This window comes from Crocuta crocuta, unplaced genomic scaffold (genome assembly GCF_008692635.1).
Source record: "Crocuta crocuta isolate KB4526 unplaced genomic scaffold, BGI_CrCroc_1.0 scaffold330, whole genome shotgun sequence".
In the NCBI taxonomy this organism is placed as follows: domain Eukaryota; kingdom Metazoa; phylum Chordata; class Mammalia; order Carnivora; family Hyaenidae; genus Crocuta; species Crocuta crocuta.
Window position 1 is genome coordinate 1,350,863 of NW_027530521.1, and position 19,939 is coordinate 1,370,801.

The window sequence follows — 19,939 nt, forward strand, 5'->3', positions numbered from 1 at the left end:
GTTTTGTTGTTGTAGGAGTTCTTTCTGTTTTCTGGATATTAACGCCTTATCAGATGTATGATTTGGAGATATTTTCTTCCATTCTGTAAATTGCTTTAAAAAAAAATTTTTTTTAATGTTTGAGAGAGAGAGAGAGAGAGAGAGTGAGCATGAGAGAGTATGAGTCGGGGAGGGGCAGAGAGAGAGGGAGACACAGGATCTGAAGCTGACTTCAGGCTCTGAGTTATGAGCATGGAGCCCAACATGGGGCTCGAACTCACAAACCATAAGACGTGAGCTGAAGTCAGAGGCTTAACCAACTGAGCCACCCAGGTGCCCCTGTAAATTGCTTTTTAATTTGTTGTGTCCTTTGATACACAAAAGTAAGTTTGATGTCCCAACTGTCTTTTTTGCTTTTGTTGCTTGTGCTTTTGGTATCATATTTCAGAAATCATTGCTCATTTCAGTGTCATGAAGCTTTTCCTCTATGTTTTTCTTCTAGGAGTTTTATAGTTATAAATCTTACGTTTAGGCCTTTAATCATTTCAAATTAATTTTTGTATATAGTATATAGTGTATATAGTGTATATAGTATATAGTGTATATAGTATGTAATATAAGAGTCCTAACTTTTTTCACAATGCCATTTCATAAGGAGTCTGCTTTTTCCCCACTGAGTGGTCTTGGCACCCTTGTCAAAGATCACTTGACCCTACTCACTAGGGTTTATTTCTGGGTTTTCTGTTCTATTGGTCTCTTTGTCTGTATGCCAGTACCACACCATTTTGATTACTGTAGCTTTGTAATATGTTTTGAAATCAGGAAGTATGAGTCCTCCGGTGTTTTTCTTTTTCAAAATTGTTTTGGCTATTCAGGGTACTTTGAGATTCCATATGAATTTTAGGATGAATTTTTCTATTTCTGCAAAAAAATGCTGCTGGGATTGATAGAGATTGTATTGAATCTTTTGCGAGTGTGGACATCTTAGTAATACTAATTTTTTCTTTTTTTTCTTTTTTTTTTTAAATAATTTATTTTTGAGAGAGAGATAGAGACAGCATGAGCAGGGGAGGGTCAGAGAGAGAGGGAGACACAGAATCCGAAGCAGGCTCCAGGCTCTGAACTAGCCGTCAGCACAGAGCCTGATGCGGGGCTCGAACCCATGAACCGTGAGATCATGACCTGAGCTGAAGTCGGACGCTTAACTGACTAAGCCACCCAGGTGCCCCGTAATACTGATTTTTTCAGTCCATGGCTTTGGGATGTCTTTCCATTTATTTGTATTTTCTTTAATTTCTTTTAGCTTTGTTTTGTAGTTTTCAGTTTCACCTCCTGGGTTAGGTTTATCCATAACCAAAAGCATTGTAATCTTTTTGATGCTATTATAAGTGAGATTGTGTCCTTAATGTCCTTTGCAAATTGTTCAATGTTAATGTATAGAAACACAACGTGTTTTTGTGTGTTGATTTTGTATCCTGCAAGTTTGCTGAATATATTTATTCTCAGATTTTCTTTTGTGGAGTCTCTAGGGTTTTCTACATGTAAAAGTATGTCATCTGCAAACACATAATTTTACTTCTTCCTTTCCAATTTAGATGCCTTTTATTTCTTTTTCTTAGTTTAAGTCTTTGGCTAAGACTTCCAATACTGTATTGACTAGGAATGGTTACAGTAGGTATCCTTGCCTTGTTCCTGATCTTACAGGAAAAGCTTTCAATCTTTCACCACTGCATATGATGTTAGCTATAGGTTTTTCATAAATGGGCTTTCTTATGTTGAGGTCGTCTCTTCATATTCCTAGTTTGAGTGTTTTCATCATTGAGGGTGTTAAGTCTTGTCAAATGCTTTTTATTGCACCAATTGAGATGATCATGTGGGTTTTGTCCTTCATTCTTGTAATGAGTTATTGATTGATTTTGGTACGTTGAACCATTCTTGCATTCCAGGAATAAATTCCACTTGGACATGGTGTATAATCTTTTTAATGTGCTGTTGGACTCAGTTTGCTAGTGTTTTGAGGATTTTTGCATCAGGATTTTATCCACAATATTAGTCTTTAGTTTTCTTGCAGTGTCTTTGTCTGGCTTTCATATCAGGGTAATTCTGTCCTCATAGAATGAGTTTGAAAGTGTTTTCTCGGGGCGCCTGGATGGCTTAGTCGGTTAAGCGTCCGACTTTCGCTTAGGTCATGATCTCGCGGTTCGTGGGTTCGAGCCCCGCGTCGGGCTCTGTGCTGACTGCCAGCTCAGAGCCTGGAGCCTGTTTCAGAGTCTGTGTCTCCCTCTCTCTCTCTGACCCTCTCCTGCTCACGCTGTCTCTCTCTCCCTCTCTCTCCTAGAAATAAATAAAAATATTAAAAAAAAAAAAAGAGTTTTCTTCTCTTCAGATTTTTGGAAGAGTTTCAGGATTGGTGTTAATTCTTCTTTAAATGTTTGTAGAATACTCCAGTGAAGCCACCTCTCTTGGGCTTTTAACGTATCACTTTTAAATCCCCTTTGAGTGATGGTTAATAGTAGAATGTTCAGCTGGGTGTGGTGCCCTGGGTAGAAGCCATAGGAAGGCCTGCTCTGAATGTGATACTGACTTCTTGGTGCCACAAATTGTGCTACATGTGACTAGTTGACTCAGAAACTGTCCTTTCCAGTACTCTGTATATGGAAAAGGAAATACAGTTCATATTCCTGACTTCTTGAATCAGCGTTTTTACCTTTTACCACATTACTTTCTTTGCCAGACAAAAGAGAATGTGCTTTTTGAGTGGCTGGTGTGAATCCCTTCTTTTTGGCCTGGGGACACAATTTATTCTACCTGGGTGAGATTGCCTGGAAAGGGAAAATGATGGTAGAACCCACATGTATGCAGACTGTGGTTTTGGAGTATCACTACTACCGATACCTTCCCTTTGTAGCAATTTAACCAAGGGCCAAAGAGAATGAGGCTATGAGATTTTGCCACTGAAGTAGAAGCACTTTCCAAACATTTAACTTTAGCTACAAATGTCTTAGTACTGGAGAACTTGGAATTGCAAGCATGCTGTTTATCATGTATAAATAGTGGTTGTGGAGCCCTGTCTCAAAATTTTAGAGGTGGGAGAGGTGTTAATACAAACTCCTTGTCTTATGTATGACAACGTTAAAGCCGCCAAAGAGTCAATGACCTTCCTAAGGTTTCACAGCTAGCTAATGGTATAACAGGGATTTGGGAATATAAATTTTCTTCTTTCCAGCCCAGTGCTCCCCTCAGATTGGAAAAAAAAAAAAATTGCCTTCCTAACACTTCTACCTGAACATTATAGAATGTAACTTTTTAAAGTATAAAATCCTACTAGCAAGAGGCAGAGCTTTTTTCCCCCCCGTTCATTTTTAAACTCTTGGAATATTTAATATATTTTAAATATAATATTTATGTTATAAATTTGAAAAAGAAACACCCATCATCCTACCACCCAGTTTAAGAAATAGATCATTACCGATATCCTGTGTAGTCTTTCTGGATTGCATCCTGGGTTTTATTCCCTGCCTTTTTTACTATGCTCAGTTTTCAGCATTATCCTCCTTATACTTTTCTTTTAAATTTAAAGAAAATGTATGTATTCCTAAGCAGTATATTGTTTGGGTTTGTGTAATCATACTGTATGCTCTTTAGTGCTACCTGTGGTTTATGAAATTCATCCAGGTTTTTGCTATTAGTTGTCTTCATTTGTTTTCACTACTGCATAATATCTTCTCTGAATATACCACAGCTTGTTTATCCATTCTCTTGTCAATGAGTTTTTTAATTGAGATATAATTCATATACCATAAAATTTATCCTTTTAATGTGTACATACAATTCAGTGGCTTTTTAACATATTCACATGGTTGTGCAACCATCACCACTATCTAATTCCAGAACATTTTCATCACTTCAAAAAGAGACTTCAGGGGCGCCTGGGTGGCTTAGTCGGTTAAGAGTCTGACTTTCGCTTAGGTCATGATCTCGCGGTTCGTGGGTTCGAGCTCCGCGTTGGGCTCTGTGCTGACTGCCAGCTCAGAGCCTGGAGCCTGTTTCAGAGTCTGTGACTCCCTCTCTCTCTGACCCTCCCCTGCTCACGCTGTCTCTCTCTGTCTCTCCTAGAAATGGATAAATCATTAAAAAAAATTTAAAAAAAAAGAGACTTTATACCCATTAGCAGCCATTCCCCACTCCCCCTTTCTCATTTTACCCACCTAGCCCCTGGCAACCACTATTCTACTTTCTGTCCCTGTGGATTTGCCTGATGTTGGCATTTAATTCCAAAGGAATCATTCAACATATGGCTCTTTATGCCTCACTTTTTTCACTTAGCATATTGTGTTCAAGGTTAACTTACGTTAATAGCATGTATCACTGTTTCATTCCTTTTTTATGGTTCCATGATATTCCATTGCATGGATAGGATATACCACATTTTGTTTATGCTTTCATAAATTGGTGGATTTGGGGGCTGTTATATGAATAATGTTGATATTAGCATTTATGTACCAGTTTTTGTGTGGATGTAATGCTCTCAGTTCTCTTGGGAATGGGTTGCTAATACAAATATTTTCCAAAATGGATGTACCAGTTTCTCCATGCTCACCAACAACGTACAAAAAAATACCAGACCTCCTTTTTAAAGCATTTTTTGGGAAATAGTGGACAAATATTTATGATAAGTTTTATAATATTTTCTTGAAGCTTCTTTTTGTTTCCTAATCAAGAGAATTATACTTTTTTTTTTAATGTTTTTTATTTATTTCTAGAAGAGAGAGAGAGAGAGACAGCGTGAGCAGGGGAGGGTCAGAGAGAGAGGGAGTCACAGACTGAAACAGGCTCTAGGCTCTGAGCTGGCAGTCAGCACAGAGCCTGACGCGGGGCTCGAACCCACGAACCGCGAGATTATGACCTAAGCGAAAGTCGGACGCTTAACCGACTAAGCCACCCAGGCGCCCCAAGAGAATTATACTTTTGATAAACATGTTTAATCTGACTTGTTATATGAAGAGATTGTTGAGGAATTTTATTTAGGCTATGGATAAGCTCATCCGAATGTTGGAAAACCAGTTCAACTGACAGGTATATAATATATGCTTTGGTTTGTTCTGCTTACTAGGAGTACTATTTGTTTAGCCTTGTAGCTTGTTGATCCCGATAAAATGACCAAATTTGACTACTTTTGGATGGGATTTGAAAGACTAATTTTCACTGATATTTCCCTTTGAAAGTATTAATAAAGTAGCATCTAAGATTCATACCAAATGATAAACGACTGGTTTATAAGTAGAAGAGTACATTATAAACCATTAAAACTAAACTGCAGAAAGAACTGTCTTTAATTCATAGATATAAAAATTTGGAGCCATACTAGAAATTAGTACTAAGTAATAATACAGTTACACTTGAACTCTCACACATTGCTGGTGGAGGAAGAATAGTCACTTTGGAAAACAGTTTGGCACTTACTTGTAAAATTAAACGTACACTTACCATACCACCCAGCATTCCCACTTCTAGGTATTTGCCCAACAGAAATGAAAACTTTTTTTTTTTTTAACAGTTTATTGTCAAATTAGTTTCCACATAACACTCAGTGCTCATCCCCACAAGTGTCCTCCTCCATGCCCATCCCCCCCTCCCCCCACATCCATCAGTCCTCAGTTTTTGTCAGCATTCAAGAGTCTCTCATGGTTTGCCTCTCTCCCTTTCCCCCACCATTTCCGCCCTTCTTCTCCCCCTTGTTCCTCCGTCAAGTTCCTCCTAATCCTCCTATACGTGCAAACATATGATATTTGTCCTTCTCTGCCTGACTTATTTCGCTCAGCATAACACCCTCAAGGTCCATCCATGTTGCTACACATGGCCAGATTTCATTCTTTCTCATTGCCATGTAGTATTCCATGGTATAGATAAACCACATCTTCTTGATCCATTCATCTGTTGATGGACACTTAGGCTCTTTCCATGTTTTAGCTATTGTGGAGAGTGCTGCTATGAACATTGGGGTACATGTGCTCCTATGCCTCAGCACAGAAATGAAAACTTAATGTCTATAAAAAAAATCTGTAGCAGTTTTTCACTATTGCTAAAAGCTAGAAACAACCCACATGTCTTTTAACTGGTAAAACTGATGAGCAAGATGTGTTAGATCATACAAGGGAATATTACTGAGCGATAAGGAACAAATTACTGATCTGTGCAACAACATGGATAATCTCAATTGTAATATGAAAAAAGCCTTACTCAAAAGACTACACACTGTATGATATATTTTTTTTTAACATGACATCATGCAAAAGACAAAACTGTAGGAGCAGCATACTGATCAGTGGTTGCCTAGGGGGGAAGGATTGACTATAAAGGGGCACCAGGAAATATTTTGGGCTAAAGGAGACGTTCGTGATTGCAGTGATGGATACTCTATGTCTGCCAAAACTCCTATAACTATGTACTAAAAAGAGTGAAGTTTATTGTATGTAAGTTATACCTTAATAAACCTTACTTAAAAGTTCTCAGCTTGGGAATCTCTCCTCTGTCTCTAAAACTCAGTTACTATCTCTTTCTGACAGCTGGTAGCACAGAGTTGGGAGCAGTTGATGATATGCATTTGTTTTTTAGTTTTAAAAGGAATGTGACAGAAAAAGTAGACAATATTTGTTGAACATTATATTTTTTATTTCCCAAATACTTATATATAGCACTTTGTTCTAGGCACTTTACAAATATGATAAACTTAATTGGTTTAATTCTCCTAATAACTTAGTGAGGTAGATACTATTATTTTTCCCATTTTTACATGTAGAAAACAGAAGCACAGAGAGGTAGGAATTTGTCCAAAGCTACACAGCTAGTAAATGGTTCCAACCAGGATTTGAACTAGCATTCTATCTCCAAAATCTATACTCTTAGTCACTAACTTGGTTTCTTTCTTTCATTGAATATGATACAATGAAAGTGTCCAGCTAATGCTTAAAAATTCCTTTTCCTGGGGTGCCTGTCTGGCTCAGTCAGAAAAGTGTGTGACTCTTGATCTCGGAGTCTTGAGTTGGAGCCCCATGTTGGTGTAGAGATATTTAAATAAATAAAACTTTAAAAACAAACAAACAAAAAGCCCTTCCTTTTACCTTGATGGTTATGTGCTGTTTTTCTTTTCTATGGTAATATGTTACAGAGAAAATGTTACAGTGAAAAAAGATATATATATTTTTTATTGTAGAGAGGGAGAGAAAGTTGGTGGGGGGAAGGAGAAGAGAGAGAATCTTAAAGAAAGCTCCATGTTCAGCATGGAACAGGAGGTCGGGCTCAACCCCCAGACCCTGGGATCATGACCTGAGCCAAAATCAGGAGTCAGTCTGTCAACCAACAGAGCCACCCAAGCACCCTGAAAAAAGATATTTTTAAAAGCACAAGAAATCCCACCTTTTTTTTTTTTTTAAATATGCTTGTGGATTGAATTTTTTTTTTTTTTAAGTTTATTTATTTATTCTGAGAGAGAGCATGTGCACAAGTTGGGAGGTACAGAGAGAGAGCGAATCCCGACCAGGCTTTGCACAGTCAGCACGCAGCCCTACACAGGGCTCAAACTCACACAGTGAGATTATGACCTGAGCTGAAGTCAGACACTTAGCCGACTGAGGACTGAGCCACCCAGACAACACCCCCCCCCGCCCCCGACCTTCCTAATACATGAATTGTTATCATTTTCCTATGTTCTCTTCTATATATAATATTTACCAAATCATTTCCTAAACAGTTTTACATTTCCATGTTAAGGAGAAGACTACTAATTGGTAACTTGTTGAATTATGAAGGTTTGAAATGCCCAGTTTACTCTCTTCATGGTAAAGAAAAAAGCAGTAACCAAAATAAGATGGACAATGTTTGGACTATGATATTTGGTAAAATAGCTAAGAATTATTCAGGAATATTTATGTAAAATGTCTGTGCATTTGAAACAAGAGATATAAATCTGTATAATCTTGAGCCCTAATGTCTGTGATCAAGCCGTACAATCAGTGGATTTTTTTTTTTCTCTCTAAATTTTTAATTCACTAACAAGCATAGCACTGGGTGTTAGCCATTTGTGTGTGTCCATGCATATCTATATTCACTGTGCTATTCTTATTGACGGTTATCTGGACTCTTGAATCAAAGAAAGTGTTGGTCCTAACTTTTGTGATAAATATTTATTGAATAGTCATTTTGTATCACTCTGGGAGAAAAGGATGATTAAGATACATTCTGGCCCTTGCCCTTGAGGTGCTCACTAATCTAATGGGGAGCCTGGTCTGCAAACCATTACCCTCAGAATAGTGTGATATGCTTCACGGGGATAGAATGAAAGGTCTTAATTACCTAATTCAAAGGTATCATTCACGGTTAAATGCACTTTAAAGTGAAATTTTCTTGGCAGTTGAAAATCAGACTATTCTAATCTGAATCCATTTCTCTTACTAGCAGCCTGATCCTAGAATTCTCAAAGACCTTCAGAGACCTTCAGAATAGAGGTAACCTCTGTCTGTTCCCTAGTAAGCAGAGCGGTCTTCATGCCTGTCTTTTGGAATCTGTATTTTCACTTGAACCTATGCTTGAAATGGAGGATGTTATTAAGGCACTTGAAAATGGTCTTTTGCTTCACTAAATTGATCCCCATACTTGCCTGGTGGTAGTTTAAGGCTTTAATAAGGTGTGTTTATTCATCTAACATAGGCTTAGTATATTCCTGATAGTATGACACAGAATGCAGTCAAACCTTGTAAACTGAGATTGAGGAAAAATTCCTCCTATGAAAAGAAAATTAAAACTCACTGATAACCTATGAAGGGCTAAGAGACCATTACTTAACTCTCTGAGATATTAATCTAGTTTCTACTACAGTTTTCTCAAGAATTCTTCATATTAAATTGGGTGGGTGCAGATCACAATTGTATTTGCGTGCAAGATTTCTTCATCTAAATAGACATGTAGGGAATTCTTGGTCAGTTTTTGAATTCTTGTGCCAGTTCTTGGCACATTTTGCTCACGAGAAGGAGAATGTTCTCCATTTCACCTCCTATTGCCTTCCTACCCATCTTCTATCATTCTCTGGGATTTCCCATGTTGTAGAGAAAGGGTGAGGTGAAGCAGTGCAGGCTGCCAGAATTCCTTTCTGGGCCTTTCAATTGCCGTTTGAAGAACACTAACTGCTCAAATTAATGGGATAAGTATCTTACATAATGGGGGCTATGTATTTACCCCATGCTTTGGCTATTGCCTGCAGCAATTTTGTTTTTTCATCCCTTGAGTAGGGGTTAGGATTGTGAAAGTAAGAACTGGTCATCTCCTTTGTTTCTGGAACGTTGCCTGTGTTGCCAACAAAAAAGAGGCCCACCCAACCGGGCTGGAGTCTTTCTAGTTGGTCCTTCATTTGCCTCATGCCTTGAAAACCCTGTGGGTCGGAAGCAGCACCCTGAGTCCTGCAGATCTCTGGACTAAGATGCGGCCCCTTTAAGCCGTCAGTGTGTGTTGGGAGGGAGGGCCGAGGTGGGGCGGGCACTCTGACAGCGAGCTCTGGGCCCCGCCCCCGGAGGAGGCGGTTCCCAGCGGCCCTCCGCACCAATGCCGCCACGGCCCGCCGGGTATTCCTGCTGATTCTGCTCGGACCATAGGGCCCCCAGACCTCTCCCTGCCAGGGGAGCGTAAGTGTCAAACTGCGGGCGAGGGTCAAGCATCCTGTTCCCATGCCGGAAGTCCTGGTGGACAGTGCAGGGGACTTTCCTGGCCTATCAGAGGCTTAGGTGGCAAAAGAGCGTAAACAATGCCGGCTGCAGTGAGCTAAAGCCTAGGGCATCTGTTCTACTTCTGGGTGGTGACAGCGGCCCTAGCGTGCTTGTTTGGATATGCAGTGGTTGAGCGGTGTCCGTGACCCGGCTTTGCCCCAGCCTGGTGCAGTGAGGAGAGGATTGCTTTTACTCTGTAACCCCACTGAACTGGATGGGTGGAGCTGGATCTAGTGTCCAGGGCCTTGGGTCCTCCGCCTGAGATTTGGAGACCTGGGTAGTTTAGGGATGAGTAAGCATTAGATTTTCAGCTACCTTAGTAGAGTTGAGCAGTAACTCTTGAAGTTGACCTAATTGACAGCTGGGTTTAGCTTTCCAGCTCCGCAGAGGCCTGTGTTGCTGCGGGTCCCTCTTTTGGAGACCTTAGCAGTGATCATCTGCTAGGGAGAGTTCAGTTAATCTTCTGTCCTGCTGATATGAATAGCAGGATGTGTAAGAGATAGCTCAGAGACAGTTCTTTATCCTTTCTCTTCAGAAGGAACTTGTGAGAGGCCACCATCCCAGGACCAGGACAGCACGCACACCCAAGTTTGCTGAGTTAACTGCTAGAGAAGCAGTTCAGATTTCTGGAGAATACTCCAGCAAGAGGTTAACACTTGTCCTTGTTAATGGGAATTATGCGAGGGCAGTGAGGTTTTTAAATTAGAGGGAAGAGTTTGTCAGTTTGTTACTGGTTACTTAGAGATGAGCTTTTGTCTGGCTTGGCCAAGTAATAAAAATCTTAAAGTTTCTATGACAGTTACATAATTGTTATGTCTCTTTAATCCATTTGTCCTTTCTATAGAAGGTTTGAGTAAAGCTTTCTGGGCCTGTGTGTGTATTCTGTTTTATCCCTACTTCCCTGTTTTATAATTCTTCTTTCTTTCTTTTTTTGTTTTTTGTTTGAGTGAATCTATTGTCATACTTAATTGGTCATTTGGTGGGGTTGCTTTTTGAGTGGACATTTTCCTCAAACTCCCTCACACTTATTCTGTGTTTCTGCAGTCGCATTTCCTTAGCCAGAAGTGAGAGTCCAGGAATGGTAATCAGATCCAGATCTCATGTATTGTGATAGCTTTTGTAGGTCAAGAGCTTGGGAATTAGCCATAAAATAGTTTCACTGCCATGGCTTCTTCCCAGGTAGAAAGCTGAAACAGCCTGTTTAGTAGCTTTATAATTATTCTTACAGACTGTCGAGTTGAGGAACTTAAAAGGATACTACAGTTGGACCCTTGAGTGGTGTGGCCAAGTTGGTGGACTGAAAGGAGATCTAGATTGTAGGCCCAGCTCTAACATTATTCATGACTTGATCTCTTGGTGTCTTACTTTTAGCTGACTGGTGAATGAGCAAATGCATAGATTGCTTGAGTCTATGTGTTATAATAATATATACTCAATAGGTAATTTGTTATTTAATTGAATACTAAACTGAAAAATCAGTTCAAAATTTACTGTAAGTTTTACCTTTAATATGACGTTGGAAACATTTCTTAATCTCTAGTCTAAAAATAAACAATTACATCGAAACCTTTTTCAGCAGCAGTGTGGATTATGTGGTATTTGAGCTCTTTGGAAGATGCTTTAGATACAGTAATACTATCAATTTATAATATTTCTCTAGAATAGATTTATTTTAGCTGGCCTCCTTGTCTTTGCTTCTGTTTCATGCTAGTTGTAAAGCCTCCTGAGAGCTCTGAATAATTTAAAGTTATGAACATTTATAGTATGACTAGATTGTATGAACCATAGTAAGCATCGTATATAGTTCAAATTAATTTTATTAATGCTTCTCTTTGTTGGAAGTTTTATTCACTCTTAAAGCATCAAACCTTGCTATGTAATGACAACTCGGTTTCCTATGTCTGTGTTCATAAAATCCAGAATCCTCTGTTTAATCCTGGTGCCATATTTTCTTTCTTTCTTTTTTAAAATTTATTTTTTAATTATTTTTAAATTTAATTTATAATTATACATTTATTTATAATTAATTTTAAAAGTTTTAATTTTAATTTCTGAGAGAGAGAAAGAGAGAGAGAGAGACAGCATGAGCAGGGGAGGGTCAGAGAGAGAGAGAGGGAGATACAGAATCTGAAACAGACTCCAGGCTCTGAGCTAGCTGTCAGCACAGAGCCTGATGTGGGGCTCGAACCCACCAACCGTGAGCTCATGACCTGAGCCACCCAGGCACCCCTCTACTTCTTTAATGTAACTCCCTTCAGTCACCCCTGCCCATCCTTTCCATTCCTGGACCTCTGATTCTGGCTTCTATTATCTTTGTCCTGAAATATTGTAATAATTTTCTAGCAAGGTTCTATTTTCTCTCCCTTCCAATCCATTCTACATAGATTTATCTTTCTGAAATAGACAGGATCATGTCGTTGCCCTGGTTCAGTCTTCAGCATCTTCTGCTGTTTAGCTTAATATTCAAGATTCTACATGATCTGACCCTAGTCTACCTCTCTGGTCTTAGACTGTAGTAAATGGAGCCATTCATTGTTCTCTGAACATGTACTTTCCTGTCTCGAAGACTTTGCCTTTCTTGTTTTCTCAGCCTAGAATATCTCCTCTTATAGTTCTGTTTGTCTTTTTTTTTTGAAAATCCCACTTGTCATTCATCACTGAGTTCAGATACCATCCTTTCTGTGAGATGTTTCACTGACCATCTCTCACTTACTGGTGGTTAATTCTGTCTTAGGGGTGCCTGAGTGGCTCAGTCCGTTGAGCTTCTGACTTCGGCTCAGGTCATGATCTTGCAGTCAGTGAGTTTGAGCCCTGAGAGCCTGAAGCCTGCTTCGGATTCTGTCTCCCTCTCTCTCTGCCCCTCCCCCACTCATGCTCTGTTCTGTCTCTCAAAAATGAATAAACGTTAAAAAAAATCCTTAGAATTCCCATAATCCTTATTTATCCCTTGCTTAAAGCAGATCCCACACATAATATATTTTGTATTATTATTTGTTTAAACTTCTTACTTGTACTCCTGTGAACTTAGGCACATCATGGTTTCCCATAGGGAAATTCAGTGAATATGAATGCTTTGAGTAAAATTGGAATAGACTTATTTCTTATTATTAGATCCTATTATTAGAAAGGACTCTAACCTCTGCTCTCAACCCATGCACATGTAAAATGATCAGTAGGTTTAAAAATCATTTTTTTTAAAGTTTATTTATTTGGACAGAGAGAGAGAGAGAGCGCACATGCAGGAGAGGGACAGAGAGAATCCCACACAGACTCCACACTATCAGCATGGAGCCCAATTTGGGGCTTGAATTCACGATCCATGAGATCATGACCTGAGCTGAAACCAAGAGTCAGACACTTTACCAACTGAGCCACCCAGGCACCCCAACAAATCATTCTTATCTCCTAAGGACTTTTGTTAGTAAACTTTGTTAGTTTTTTTTTTAAACAGTTTTAATGAAATATAATTTACATACCACTCACCCATTTTGAAGTGTACAATTCAGTGGCTTTTAGTATATTTCTAGATTTGTGCAGCCATCACCACAGTCAGTTTTAGATCATTTTCATTACCCCAAAAAGAAATTCCACACTCCTTACCCATTATCCAAATACCTCAGTCCTAGGCAACCACTGATCTAATTTTTGTGGTTCTGGACATTTCATATAAATGGAATCATACGATATGTGGTTCTTTGAAACTGACTTTTTTTAGTATAATGTTTTTAAGGTGGGAAAATACAGATAAAATTTACCATCTTAACCATTTCACTGGTATCAGATACCATATCTATTATGTTGTGCAACTATCACCACCATCCATCTTCATAATTTTTTTCATTTTGGAAAATTGAAACTTTATACCCATTGAACATACCCCAATCCATCTATTCACTGGAAAAACCCTTCTGCTTTCTGTCGTGATTTTGACTATCACATATGTCAGAATTATTTCCTTGTTAAGGCTAAATAATATTTAATAATATTCCATTGTATGTGTAAACCACATTTTGCTTATCCATTCATCCATTTATGAACGCTTGAGTTGCTTCCACATTTTAGCTGTTGTGAATAATGCTGCTATGAAATGGACATGGATGTACAAATATGTCTTTGAGACCCTGCTTTCAATTCTTTTGGGCATATATACACAGAAGTAGAATTGCTGGATCAGATGGTAATTCTGTTTTTAATTTTTTAAAAACTGCTGTAGTGTTTTCCACGGCAGCTATCCTTGCCTGTTCTGGACATTTCATATAAATGGAATTATACAATATATGGTTCTTTGAAACTGGCTTTTTTAAGTATAATGGTTTCAAGGTGATAAAATACATATAACATATATATATATATATCTGCTGTCAAACTCACAAACTGAGATCATGACCAGCCAAAGTTGGACACCCAGCTGACTCAGCCACTCGGGAGCCCCCCATTTTACATTCTTAACAGTGTACAAGAGTTTTCAGTTGCTCTACATCCTTGCCAACAATTGTTTTTTGTTTTGTTTTGTCTTGACAGTAGCCATCCTATTAGATGTGAGGTGGAATCTTAAAATTTTTATTTGCATTTCCCTAATGATTAGTAATGTTAAGCATCTTCTCATGTGCCTATTAGCCATTTGTAGATCTTCCTTGGAGAAGCGTCAAGTCCTTTGCCTATTAAAAAAATTTTTTTTGAGTTTATTAATTTCTATAGATAGAGAGTATGCATACACATGTGTGCAAACAGGGGAGTGTCAGAGAGAGGGAGAGAGAATCCCAGGCCGATGTAGGGCTCCATATCAGGAACTGTGAGATCATGACCTGCCGCAAAATCAAGAATTGGACTCTTAACGGGGCGCCTGGGTGGCTTAGTCGGTTAAGCGTCCGACTTTCGCTTAGGTCATGATCTCGCGGTTCATGGGTTCGAGCCCCGCGTCGGGCTCTGTGCTNACCCAAGCATCCCCTTTGCCCATTTTTTAATTGGGTTGTTTGTTGAATTTTAGGAGTTCTTTATAGTACTTCATTTCTTCTTCTTATTGAATAATAATTTCATTGTGTGGATTTTCCGTATTTATCAATGGATGGACATTTGGGTGGTTCCCATTCTTTGGCTATTGTGAATGCTAGTTTGGTTTCAGTTTGCTGTGTATATTGAAAACAGCACTACATTCCTCTAAAGAAATCATTCAGGCTTTTAACTTATGTGACTTTTCATGAAATTGTTACATTTTATTTTACATGTGATCGATTTTATACTGACTATGAGGTTCCTCTTCATTACTTTCTGTATATGTTCTGGATGTCCCCAAGGTCTTGTCTTTGTGATAATGACTAGTTAAAATTTGCAAAGTTCCGCTTTCAAGCAAGTGGTCACTTTATTTATTTATTTATTTATTTATTTTTAATGTCTATTTATTATTGAGAGACCGAGAGCTTGAGCAGAGGAGGGGCAGAGAGAGGGGGAGACTCAGAATCTGAAGCAGGCTCCAGGCTCTGTGCTGGAGCTGTCAGCACAGAGCCTGGTGTGGGGCCTGAACTCACAGACCATGAGATGGTGACTTGAGAAGAAGTCAGCCGCTTAACTGACTGAGCCACCCAGGTGCCCCTGCAAGTGTTCTCTTTAAAGACCACTTCCCCAAATGTTCTAGAATTATAGTCAGAAATTCAAAAACAATTATGAATTATAGCCATTATAGTCTACCATCCTTTTGTTTTTTATTAATCTCAAGGAATGATTTTTTTTATCAGTTAGTAGAGCCATCTCTCAATGGAATAAGAGCTTTCAAGGGGAAGAGTTGGACTGCATGAATAATCCCAAATTACAGTTAAAACTGGAGTCATTCCTTTTTTATTCAAAGGCAGTGTTTTAAGGCCCAATTGGTTGGGTAGGCTTTATTAGAGGCAGCTGCTGATTAAAGATGATTCCCCCTTACCAGCTAACTGTATTTTAAATTTCTCTTACGTTACCTAAGTCCTTTTGAAAGAGGCAAATAAAGTTGTTTTTCACATTATGCCCATTTACTCTTTATATTTTCTTTCATATTTTTTTTTTATATTTTAACTGAATTAGGTGCCTGGTGGTTCAGTTGGTTAAGTGTCAGACTTTGGCTCGGGTAATGATTTTGAAGTTCGTGGGTTTCAGCCCATTGTCAGGCTCTTTGCTGATAGCTCAGAGCCTGGAGTTTTCTTTGGATTTTGTGTCTCCCTCTCTTTCTGCCCCTCCCCGCTCACACTCTTTCTCTCTGTCAAAAATAAATAAAAACATTTTAAAAAATGAACTGGGTTAGGTAATCACCAAAATAAGTCATGCTATTTATAAAGAAGTTTTCACTATAGATCATCTAGAAACCATATGTAGATAAATTGTAAGAAATTCACCAAACTAGGCTTCAAGAAACCTGTTCTAGGCCAGTTTCTCCTACCTAAGTCCCCTTGGGTAAGACACTAAACCTTTATTTTCCATATTAACATGTAAAAAGAGGTTAATAATATTTGCTTTATATCATGTTGTTCTTTCAGCATTGTGAGGATAGAGATTAATAAGACAAAAAGTTCTTGCTCAAGAGAATCTTTTAGTAAGTTTAGTAGGAAAGCCCTGCATGATTAAGAATAATACAAAAAAGAAAACCCAATGAGGTAATAAAACAGTGTGCTTGCATTTACATTGTGAAATACATAGAAGTGATTAAATATCTTCCTCACTAGATCTCACATAAGAAAATTATTGTAAAAATACTTGTAAAATATAAAGTACTATTGAAATATATGATTGGTATTAACTGTTTTAAATGGGGACTTTGGAACTATTGGGGACTCTTGTAAACAGTGCCTTAAAATCTTTGAAAGTAAGGAGCTTTCATGTGACCATAGGATTTGGAAGGTCGTAGACCAAGAGATTTTAACCTGGGGTTAGAATTCAGGGACTCTGTGAACTTGGAAGGAAAAATAATTGCATATTTTTTCTTATTAACCATCTATCTGAAATTTTAGCTTTTTTTTTTTTCAGTGAAGAATGTAGGTCATAAGCCACAGTAATGTTGAAATGACTTGTGTATTGGTTACCAATAGAAGTAATTTTCATAATCACATTATGAAATATATATCAAAATATTTTTGTTAATTATAACTTCAAAATTGTAGTAGTTATAGTAATATATCTGCTGCTAGATTTTATTTAATGAATGGAGAAGTTCATTTAAAATATGCACATTTTAAAATAAATATTTTGATAATATTTAGTGAACAATTATGTTTCAAAGTTATTTGGCATAGTCTTACATATTTTATTTTATGCATTAAAAAGTATTCTGAAGAAGGTGTCTGTGACTCTACCAGAGGCCTATGGCACAAAAAAGAACCCCTTTTGTACATTGTTTTTAAAATTTTTTAAAAATGTTCTTATTTTACTTTTGAGAGAAAGACACAGAGCATGAGTGGGAGAGGGGCAGAGAGAGAGGGAGACACAGAATCCAAACCAGGGGCTCCAGGCTCTGAGCCGTCAGCACAGAATCCAACGTGGGGCTTGAACTCATGAACCGTAAGAACATAACCTGAGCCAAAGTCGGATGTTCAACTGACTAAGCCACCCAGGCACCCCCAAACGCACACTTTGTACACTCCTAAGACAAAGTGGCATGTTACGTGTATTAATTCCATTTTACCTTTAAGGAGCAAAAGATGCACAGTTTGTCATCCTTAGGTGCAGGCTGCCACCATCTTTGATTTAGATCACTGTATTCTAACTGATTTCCCTTCATTGTTACTGCCTTCCAAACCATTCTTTACATTGCTTTTTACATGTACAACATATGGTCTTCAAAAAAATGCACGTTTGGGGGCCCCTGGGTGTTTCAGTTGCTGAAGCATTTGACTTTTTATTTCAGCTCAGATCATGATAACATGATTCATGAGATTGAGCCCTGATTCATGAGATTGAGCCCTGCATCCAGCTCTGCACTGATATCATGGAGCCTGCTTGGGATTCTCTGTCTCCCTCTCTCTCTGCCCTTTCCACTCAAAATAAATAAAACATTTTTTTAAATTTTCAAAAAAATGCAAATTCAATAGCATATGTAATATTTCCTATTTATAGTTCTTCAGAGTTTCATTTTACATTTAGGATAAAGTCCAAATTCCTTAACATTGCTCACAGGATCTTCCAGGGTCTGATCTTGACTTACATTCCAGCCTTACTTTATATCCTTTTACTTTTCTGTGTTGCATTTTACACTTTAGCCTTGCTGAACTTTTTTAAGATCCTCAAACAACCATAATAAAAGAAGTTAGGTGCTATGGAAGTTTCTAAACCACTATTCATTTCTGTCCTTGTCTCTGAATGATAACGTTTGTGAACCAGCACAAGCCTTTGGACCACATTTTGAGTAGCTTTGAACTATAGTACACACACACACAGATGAATTTTACAAATGAAATATTGAATGAAAAAAGTGAGTCATGGAAGACAACATACAGATAATATTTTTCTAAAATTTACAAGCAAGCACAGTTAATTTTGTTGTTTAGGGATATGTGACTGTGACTATGGCATAGAACTAAATGAACTCCAGGAAAGTTCTTCTGTGAGAGAAGGATGGGGTAGGAAAGAAATGCCCAGGTGCATTAATAATAATGGTAGTGTTTGGGCTTTTTTTTTTTTTTTTAAAGTTTATTTATTTATTTTGAGAGCACAAGCAAAGGAGGAGCAGAGAGAGAGGGAGTCAGAGTATTACAACCAGGCTCTGCGCAGTCAATGCAGAGCCTGACATAGGCTCATACCCATGAACCATGAGATCACGACCTGAGCTGAAATCAAGAGTCGGACACTTAACTGACTTAGCCACCCAGGTACCCCAATAATGGTAATGTTCTGATTTTTAGATTGGGTGTTAGGTCAATGGGTCAATTTTATTGTAATGCTTCCTAACTCACATACTGTGTATATTTTCTTGTAGATGTAAAAAACTAAGTTCTAAAGTTAATTTTAAAATGAAAATAATTAGGGGTGCCGGGGTGGCTCAGTTGGTTAAGCGTCTGACTTTGGCTCAGGTCATAATTTCACGGTTCATCAGTCTCTGTGCTGACATCTCAGAGCCTGGAGCCTGCTTCTGATTCTGTGTCTCCCTCTCTCTCTCTGCCCCTCCCCTGCACATGCTCAGTCTCTCTTTGTCTCTCAAAAATAAATAAACATTAAAAAAATTTCTTTACATGAAAATAATTAGGGAAGAAATTAGTGCATAAGTCCTTTTTTTTTTTTTTTCTTAATATATCAATCCAGGAAGAAGACAAACACAAAGACAAGAGTCCCCAGTGCCACATACATAAACAAACACTGTATCCCTTATTTCAATGGCTGGGGAAGTTTGGGTATGAAGCATGCTTTTCCTTTGAATAAAAAGCAAAACCGTACAGTGAAAATACTCATGTAGGACTGTAATGATATATAATATATAATTATATATTTATCCAAAGCAACAAAATGTACAATACCAAGAATGAATCTTAATGTAAACTATGGACTTTGGGTGATTATGATGTGTCAATGTAGGTTCGTCAATCATAACAAATATACCACTCTGGTGGGGGATATTGATAACGGGGGGACAGAGGATATTTAAGAGATCTCTGTACCTTCCTCCAAATTTTGCTATGAACCTAAATTACTATAAAAATAAATTTTAAACAACAAAAAAAAAGCAAAACCATAAACCCCAATTTTTAAAAACCAAGGCTATAAAGTAGTAGAAGCCATTTCAGAAAATATAATATGCGGGCATCTAAATTTTATATGAGGTAGTTGGGTTAGATACTCTTTTTCTTCATGTTTCTCAAAGCAACCAACAAGAGAAAAAGAAAAAGTATTTCAGTGAACGTACAGAATAGTGACAGTCAGATACTGACAGTTCACAGTCTCTTGATTAGAAAATGTGTTGAAAGCTTTCATTGAATGTCTGTCTTTTAAAAAAAGTTAGATAGGAGAGATGGCATTTGCAGCTCAGACTTAGGCCAAGAAAGTAACTTTAGAAGTTTTTAACCCAGGCTGCACATTAAAATCACCTGAGAACTTGAAAAAAATTTTTTTGAGATGAAATTCACTTTACATAAAATTAACTCTTTTAAAGTGAACAGTTCATTTGCATTTTGTATAGTCACAGTGTTGTGCCAGCACCACCTCTACTTTCATAACATTTCCATCACACCACAGTAAAACTCCTTACCCATTAA

The 19,939-nt window shown here is 38.0% G+C and overlaps 1 protein-coding gene across 2 annotated transcripts in view; it reads left to right on the forward strand.

Moving 5' to 3' along the window:
* Nucleotides 1-19,939, forward strand: part of CKAP5 (cytoskeleton associated protein 5) — a 111,357-nt gene that overhangs the window by 18,023 nt on the left and 73,395 nt on the right. The window contains exon 1 of one of the 2 annotated variants that reach the window (XM_077767389.1): nt 9,585-9,653. The exons of the other annotated variant lie outside the window; for it this stretch is intronic. The gene's annotated coding sequence lies outside the window, so the exon portion shown is untranslated. Of the gene's footprint in view, nt 1-9,584; nt 9,654-19,939 lie in introns of those variants that run through there. 2 annotated transcript variants of the gene reach the window in all.